The sequence below is a fragment of the Canis lupus genome, chromosome 18, assembly GCF_003254725.2.
Source record: "Canis lupus dingo isolate Sandy chromosome 18, ASM325472v2, whole genome shotgun sequence".
Taxonomy (NCBI): Eukaryota; Metazoa; Chordata; class Mammalia; order Carnivora; family Canidae; genus Canis; species Canis lupus.
In genome coordinates, this window is record NC_064260.1 from 13,859,650 (window position 1) to 13,866,934 (window position 7,285).

Consider the following 7,285-nt stretch of genomic DNA (forward strand, 5'->3'; position numbering starts at 1 on the left):
AGCTACTTTGTTTTTGTTTTCACTCCTGGGTAAATCCTTCTCAGATTTGTGTTTACAAGTCTACTTGTTATATTTCATAAATCATTCCTAGGAGTTTTGCAGAAAGAGGCTTTTTGAGATCTCTTTTCTATCATATTGCTAGAAATAGAAGTCCAGAGTTAGCACCGCAGATTGTGAGAATTTGATAATACCTACAAAGCCCTTAGCACCCTTATTATTAGCATACCTGCATCTCAGTGGATTACAAGTGGCAGAGGTAAGGAATGGAATGCTACAGGAAGCAAATCCTGCCAGGAGAAATAGTGACAGATGCATAAGAGATTGTGGTAAATTCATAATTTGATAAGATTTTGATAAAGGATTGAGTATCTACATTGTATGCTTCCTGAATAGCCCTAGAAAACTGACCCAATCAAGAGAAGTTTCTCATAAAGAGGGAGAAATCCTGGAATCAAATGCAGGGCTACCACATACAGCTGCTGGTGCTCTACAGGTACAACCCCAGAGGCACCAGTTGTAGATGGAGATGTCACAGCAGTTGAGATCAGACTGAAGACCCAAACCTCCAAGGTATGCATCTTGGCAAAGTTAAAAAGGAAGCAAGGATGTAGAAACAAGCTAGACATTTTTTTTAAAGGCAGTAATTGGGAGTGTCTCTGCTGCCTCACAGCTGCACATCCTGTGTTAAAAAATAAATTAATAGCTGAGAAGGAATGCTTAGTGTAACTTTGTTTCCTCCTGACATTGCATTTTCTCTCTGTCTGTCTGTCTCTCAGCCCTTGGATTCCTCCAATGATCATGTGGGTAAAAACAAGCTGTATTCCATCCCTCAAAACTATTTGAGGCAGAAGAACTAACCTCTTGTTGCCTGTCTTGGGATGGCTTATTCTCTTGTCTCCAGCAATGAACATCAGCTGCTTCCCACACTGTACTGTGTCACACAGCAGACATTTTTTTTTTTTTCAGAATAGACCCAGAATCTGGTTGGAGGCTGTGGCCCTTGGGAGGGCTGGTGGGAGTGAGGCAGGTGTTCACCTTTAGACTTGAGGTATCAATCAATGATCAAGACAGTGCTAGTGGACCTGGGAACAGGTGGGGCCTCTTTACCTCAACCATGTGGAGGCCAATTATCATGACAGGGGCTCAAAGTCAGAACCAAAGGAATCCCAGGACAGGACAACCTCAGGATAGCTAGCACTGTGGTTTCCCTGCACTTAGGCTTTGAATCACCTTGGAGAATGTATGTCTTTGTTTCCCACACATTCAACTTCAGAGTGAAGCCTTTCAGAAAGATAAGACATTTTCCTCAAAATCAGAGAGGACCTAGATATCACCAGGCTGTTTCTGAAGTAGGCAAGAAGAGAACCACGTGCTCCAATTCCAATGGGCCTTTGCTAAAGGGTCAGGAAAGACAAATGGTAAAAGGATGGATGAGATGATGTGCTTTAAGATGCTGGACCCAGCCTGGGCTGCCCAGATTACTTTGTGGGTATCTTTTTCTGTGGAGTACTGAGAGAGCCAGTGGGTAAATCAGTTAGGGGACCCAAGTTTGGGGCTCCATGTGACCTTGTAACCATGGGGATCAAATCAGGACACACCCCTCCCCTCAAAGTAGCATGACTACCTTATGACTTACTGTGGGCACCAGTGATGGTTTTACTTCTGTCTTGGGTAAACTTGAGTGAAGAGGCAAGTTAAAGAGCCTCTTAATATATGTCCAAATACTGCTGTTTGATTACTTCTTTGGCTTTTTTCAGGAGTTAATGGGAATCTGAGAAAGGGAGTGGGGCAGGGGCTGGGGTCTCCAGTGATTCTGTTCCAACCATCTGAGGTCATAATGGGTAGAACATTAACTGCAGGAGAGAAGGGAACAACATATAGACACATCCACCCAGGATCCTGATCAATACTGAGTGGGAATAGAGGCTTTTAAATGATGAGGATAGTATTTGGGATCTAAAGATCATGTTCATCAACAAAACGGTCATTGCAGATGAGTTATATTGTTAAGCTATACACAGAACAATTACCATTGGAGCACTTTGCAAAGTAAGCCATATATGATATTGTATTTGCTCACCGTAACTGCCATTTAGAAAGTTTACTGTGAATTCAACTCTTTGTGCAAATTATTCTTACCACCTCTCTATGGAAAAGACATTGCTCTTTTCGCCATTTTTTTTTAAATAGATGAGGTAACTGAAGTCCCAGAAGGGCAAATAACTTGTCCAGAGTCACACTCAGCTGGTGGTTCAAGCAGGAACTCTAATCCAGTTCTGAGTTTATCACCCAAGTTTTTAACCACAATGTGAAACTATCTCACAGCAGACCTAGGTAAGGGCTAAGAGCGGCATTTCAGGACAGAATATTTTGGTTTATATTAGGTTGAACTATGTGAAATTGTTGATATTTTATCATTTATGACTTATAAAAATGACAATGTCATATGCTCCAAACTAATAGAGACTAAGTGAATTAACCAATTTTACCTAGGTAGTAAGTATTCTCCTAAGACCCTAAACCCAAGTTCTTTGTACCAATCTGCTCAATCCAAAAGTCAGTGTCTAATTTACTCCCAAATACCTAAAGGTTGCCACTCTTGGGGTCTTGTCACTTTGTGGGGTAAGGGGTTGGGACAAAGATACAGGAGTGCTGATTGTAAAGCATACCTCAATAGAAGCCTTGTGATGAGGCTCTGAGATGGGAGGGCAAAGTCCTAGATAGCCCAGGTTCCCTACAGGGGGAGCAGCTCATGCAGAGGGAGGGAAAATGCTGTGCCTTCAGGGAACTTTACATAGTTGTAATTTTTTATTTTTTTAGAGATATATAAATATATCTATAAAAGAGAGAGAGGGGGGTGGGGCAGAGACACAGGCAGAGGGAGAAGCAGGCTCCATTCAGGGAGCCCAACATGGGACTCGATCCCGGGTCTCCAGGATCAGGCCCTGGGCTGAAGGGGGCGCTAAACCGCTGAGCCACCTGGGTATCCCTAGTTGTACTTGGTTATACCATTAGCCTTTGACTGGAGAGTTGGGGGGGGCGGGTTGAGGGGGAATATCACAAAGTGCCTGAAAATGTTAGAAGCTTTTGTCCTTCAGAGCAGCGTTTAGTTATTTTAAGCAATGAAGTGACATAGTCACATCTGTACTTAGAGGACCCACCTGGGTGGTTCAGCTGGCTAAGTTGCTGCCTTTGGCTCAGGTCATGATCATCAGGTTCTGGGATGGAGCCCTGAGTCAGGTTCCTTGTTCAGTGAGGAGTCTGCTTTTCCCTCTGCCTCTCCCTCTGGCTTATGCTCTTTTTCTCTCACTCACTCTCTCAAATAAAATCTTGAAGAAGAATAAGATGATGAAGATGACCAAGAAGAAGACCCTCCCTGTATGTGCATGCAGGCTGGATTAGAACGGTGTGCTCACCCAGAGGACTAGTTAAGTGAAATCCAGACAGGACGTGATACACATCTGGCCTAAGTTGCAGGGAAAAAAAATGCAGGAGTGACTTGAGACTATTTAGAAAGTAGTATTGACAAGGCTTGGTGACCAATTTGGAAGCAGGGAGCATTCTTCAAATGACAAATGTGTTCGGAATTTACACATAGATTCTCAGCCCTAACCAGTTATAAACTTCCAGAAGAAGGAAGAACGAAACCTCTACAATAAAGAGCTCCAGTCCACAAAGAATTATTCCTCTTTAAGAAAGACAGTAACAAGGGAGGAATCTTGCAACCTGGAGATCAGCCACGAAGGATGTCTCCCCACTTGTGACAAGACCAACATCCTATGATATATACTGACCTAACGTATTGGCTAAGATCCATTTGGATTGATGACTATGTTTCATGTGTTGTCAGACACTTTGATCACTCCTACTGTTTTACTAATGGACAAGCCAACTGATCTATTTTATTGGTGTGAGAACACTATGCAAGATACTTATGTTCTGTTTCCTTAGTTACTCATTAGAAAATAGGTTTTTGAACATCTCTCAATCCTTGAGATTAAAGGAAGTTGAGATCCCATAATCACAGAAGGATAAGATTTACTCAAGGTATTGAATGCCCACAGAAAAAGAGGAAAGTTGAGAAACACTTTGGGCAGGGTGGTAGTGTTTATTGGTTTATTTAGTGGTTATTGGAAGAGAAGGCAGGTATAGCTCTTCTGGAACCAGCCTGGACCTCAAACTATCCATCTCATTTGTTTTCAGCCTTATGTCACCTTGTGTACTGGTGCAAATTGTTCCCATTGTTGGAATCTTGTGATCATGTGTATGGTATGACAGCCTCTCTGTAGCAAGTGGCAAGAGGGGTTATAGACAGATTTGTCCCACTGACTACCAATATAGTGAAATACAATAAAAAAAAAAAGTAATTCTGTATATACCAAAAGGAAAGTACTGGGACTTTTCTTGGGATTGAAGTGGAGTCAAAACTTAACCTTCCAAAAGAAACTTTGTCTTTTTTTCCTCTTTATTTTTTTGTAAACAAGGGCATCCAGCCTTTCTCTGTTGAAAAGTGAGTTAAAAGGAGGCTGTGTTAATATTAGACATGTCCTTCCGACAGTTAGTAAAGCAAATTTCTAAAGACTAGGCCTTAAAAATATTATACCCATCTAAAACTTGTTTATGGAAACCTTTATTTCTCTTCCCTGTGTGGTCTATATAGTTGCATAAGGATTTTCATTTTGTAACCAGTCTAACACAGCGGCTGAAAACTTAAGCAAATGTTTCCTCCTCTTGTCTGTTGGACAAAATAAATGGAAAGAGCACAGACACTTGAGAAGCAGGGTGAAAGGGGTTGGCAGATTATCTAGGAAGAATTGCTTGGGAGTTAAGAGATATTGTCCAGGCTAGAAAGGGTAATTTTTTTCTAGAAAAATGTTCAAACTTGAATGTACATACAAATCACTAAATTCTGATGCAGTAGGTCTGGGTTGTGTCTTGAAATGCAGCGTTTCTAAAAATCTCCCAGGCAATGCTGCTGCTGGTCTTAGCACCACAATACACAGCAAGATTCTGGATTATAATCTGTCTCCCCTTCACTCACCATTCCCCTGGAGAAGAGTCTAGCCCAATGGGAAACCAGTGAGTTGATAGTAGAAAGAGCAATTATTTGCAAAATACCTGCTCTTTGTCAGGAACTGTGCCAAGGACTTTCTCTTCCCTATCTTGTTTATATAAACTAGAACATTACCCTTATTTGAGAGAGAAGAAAATTGTAGTACAAGGGTTTTTGGTTGCCTGTCCACTGTGTTACAGTGTGAATAAAGGATGACCACATTCACGATACTGGGCATGGTGCCATGAATGTAATAAAACATAATATATTGATGTGATTCTATGGCTGGTCAGGCTCATGTTTTTCCAAGGTGAAATAAATCTTACCAAACCTGTTCAAGCCTACCTCTGTTTGGATACCTCAGCTTAGGAATTGGTTCAATGAGTACACTATTTCTGCTAGATCAAAATATCAAAGTTCACCCTCCAGACTGCCCAAACTTCTCAGGGACTTTCCTTAGCATCACCCCCCTAAAAGAAAAAGTCTTTGAAGTCTGGAATGATTCATAGGATTGAGTCATATATTTATACAGTGTATAACTTATATAAACAAAGATGTTGGTCCTTGTGATAAGGAATAACGAAAGCCTACAAACCCACAACTGCCAAAGCCAAATTACAGAGAAGGAGTTCAACCCATTTCTGGTGCTCTTCACTCTTTTGTGTTCAACCAATTATCATTTACTTCTTTCAAGGATGGTGCCTTTGGTGGTGTGTTTAAAGGTCTTTGCCATTCCCAAAGATTCATCTATAATGATCTCCTATGTTACCCTCTAGGAACTTTATAGTTTTGTAATTTACGTTTGGGTCTATGATCCATTTTGAGTTAATTCTTGTGAAGGATATAAGATCTATGTCTAGATTCATTATTTCATATATGGATATCCAGTCCTAGCACCATGTTTTTGAGAAGACTATCTTTGCTCCTTCATATTGCTTCTACTCCATTGTCGAAGATCAGTTGACTCTATATGAGGCCTGTTTCTGGGCTCTGTATTCCATTTTGTTGACCTATTTGTCTATTCTTTCACCAGTACTACTCTCTTAATTACCATAGCTTTATCAGAAGTCTTGAAGTCAGTACCAGACTTACAAATATGTTCTACAATATTGTTATTATAATGCTATTCCAGATCTTTTGCTTTTCCCTATAAGCTTTAGAACCAGTTTGTTGGGGCAGCTTGGGTGGCTCAACGGTGCCCAGGGTGTGATCCTGGAGACCCGGGATTGAGTCCCATGTCGGGCTCCCTGCACGGAGCCTGCTTCTCCCTCTGCCTGTGTCTCTGCCTCTCTCTCTCCTTCTCTGTGTCTCTCACAAATAAATAAAATCTTAAAAAAAAAGGAATCAGTTTGTTGATATTCCCAATATAACTTGCTGGAATTTTGATGAGGATTGCATTGAATCTGTAGATTAAGATAGGAAGAATGGACATTTTGACAATATTGGGTCTTCTTATCCATGAATATGGAATATCTCTCCACTTATTTAATTCTTTGATTTTCATCAGAGTTTTGTAGTTTTTATCATACAAATCTTATAATTTGTTAGATTTATATCTAAGTATATAATTTGCTGTTTTTAATTTCAAATTCCACTTGTTCGTTGCTAGTGTATAGGAAAGAAACTGACTTTTTAAAAATATTTTACTGATTTGAGAGAGAGAGCATAAATGGGAGGGAGGGACAGAGAGGAAGAGGGAGAAGCAGATTCCCTGCTAAGCAGAGAGCCCAACGTAGGGCTTGATACCAGGACCCTGAGATCATGACCTGAGCCAAAGTCATGCTCAACCAACTGAACCACCCAGGTGCCCCAGTGATTGACTTTTAAGTATTAACCTTGTATCCTGCAACCTTGCCATAATTACTTATTACTTCTAGTTTTTTTTTAAATCACTTCTTCCAGATTGTCTACATAGGTAATCATATCATCTGCAAACAATGACAGTTTTATTTTTTTCCTTCTCAATATGCATATCTTTTCTTTTTCTTGTTTTAAATTGCATTAGCTAGAACTTCCAGTATGATGTTGAAAAGAAGTGGTAAGGTGGGATTGATGGAAGCTTAGACGTTGCAGAAGAAAGAAATGAACTTGAAGACACAGCAAAAGAAATTACCTAAGATAAAAGAGAAAAAAATACTGAAGAAAAAAATGATCAGTGGGATTTATCCCAGGTATAAAAGTCTGATTTGACACCTGAAAATTAATTTTTAAAAGATTTTATTTATTTATTCA

General features: G+C 40.2%; 1 long non-coding RNA gene across 1 annotated transcript; it reads left to right on the plus strand.

Annotated features, from left to right (window-relative positions):
• Positions 1–1,747: 1,747 nt before the first annotated feature.
• Positions 1,748–5,387, plus strand: LOC112661443 (uncharacterized). Its single transcript, XR_003137708.3, has 2 exons — positions 1,748–2,049; positions 3,337–5,387. It is a non-coding gene; the product is annotated as an uncharacterized LOC112661443 (long non-coding RNA).
• Positions 5,388–7,285: the final 1,898 nt, after the last annotated feature.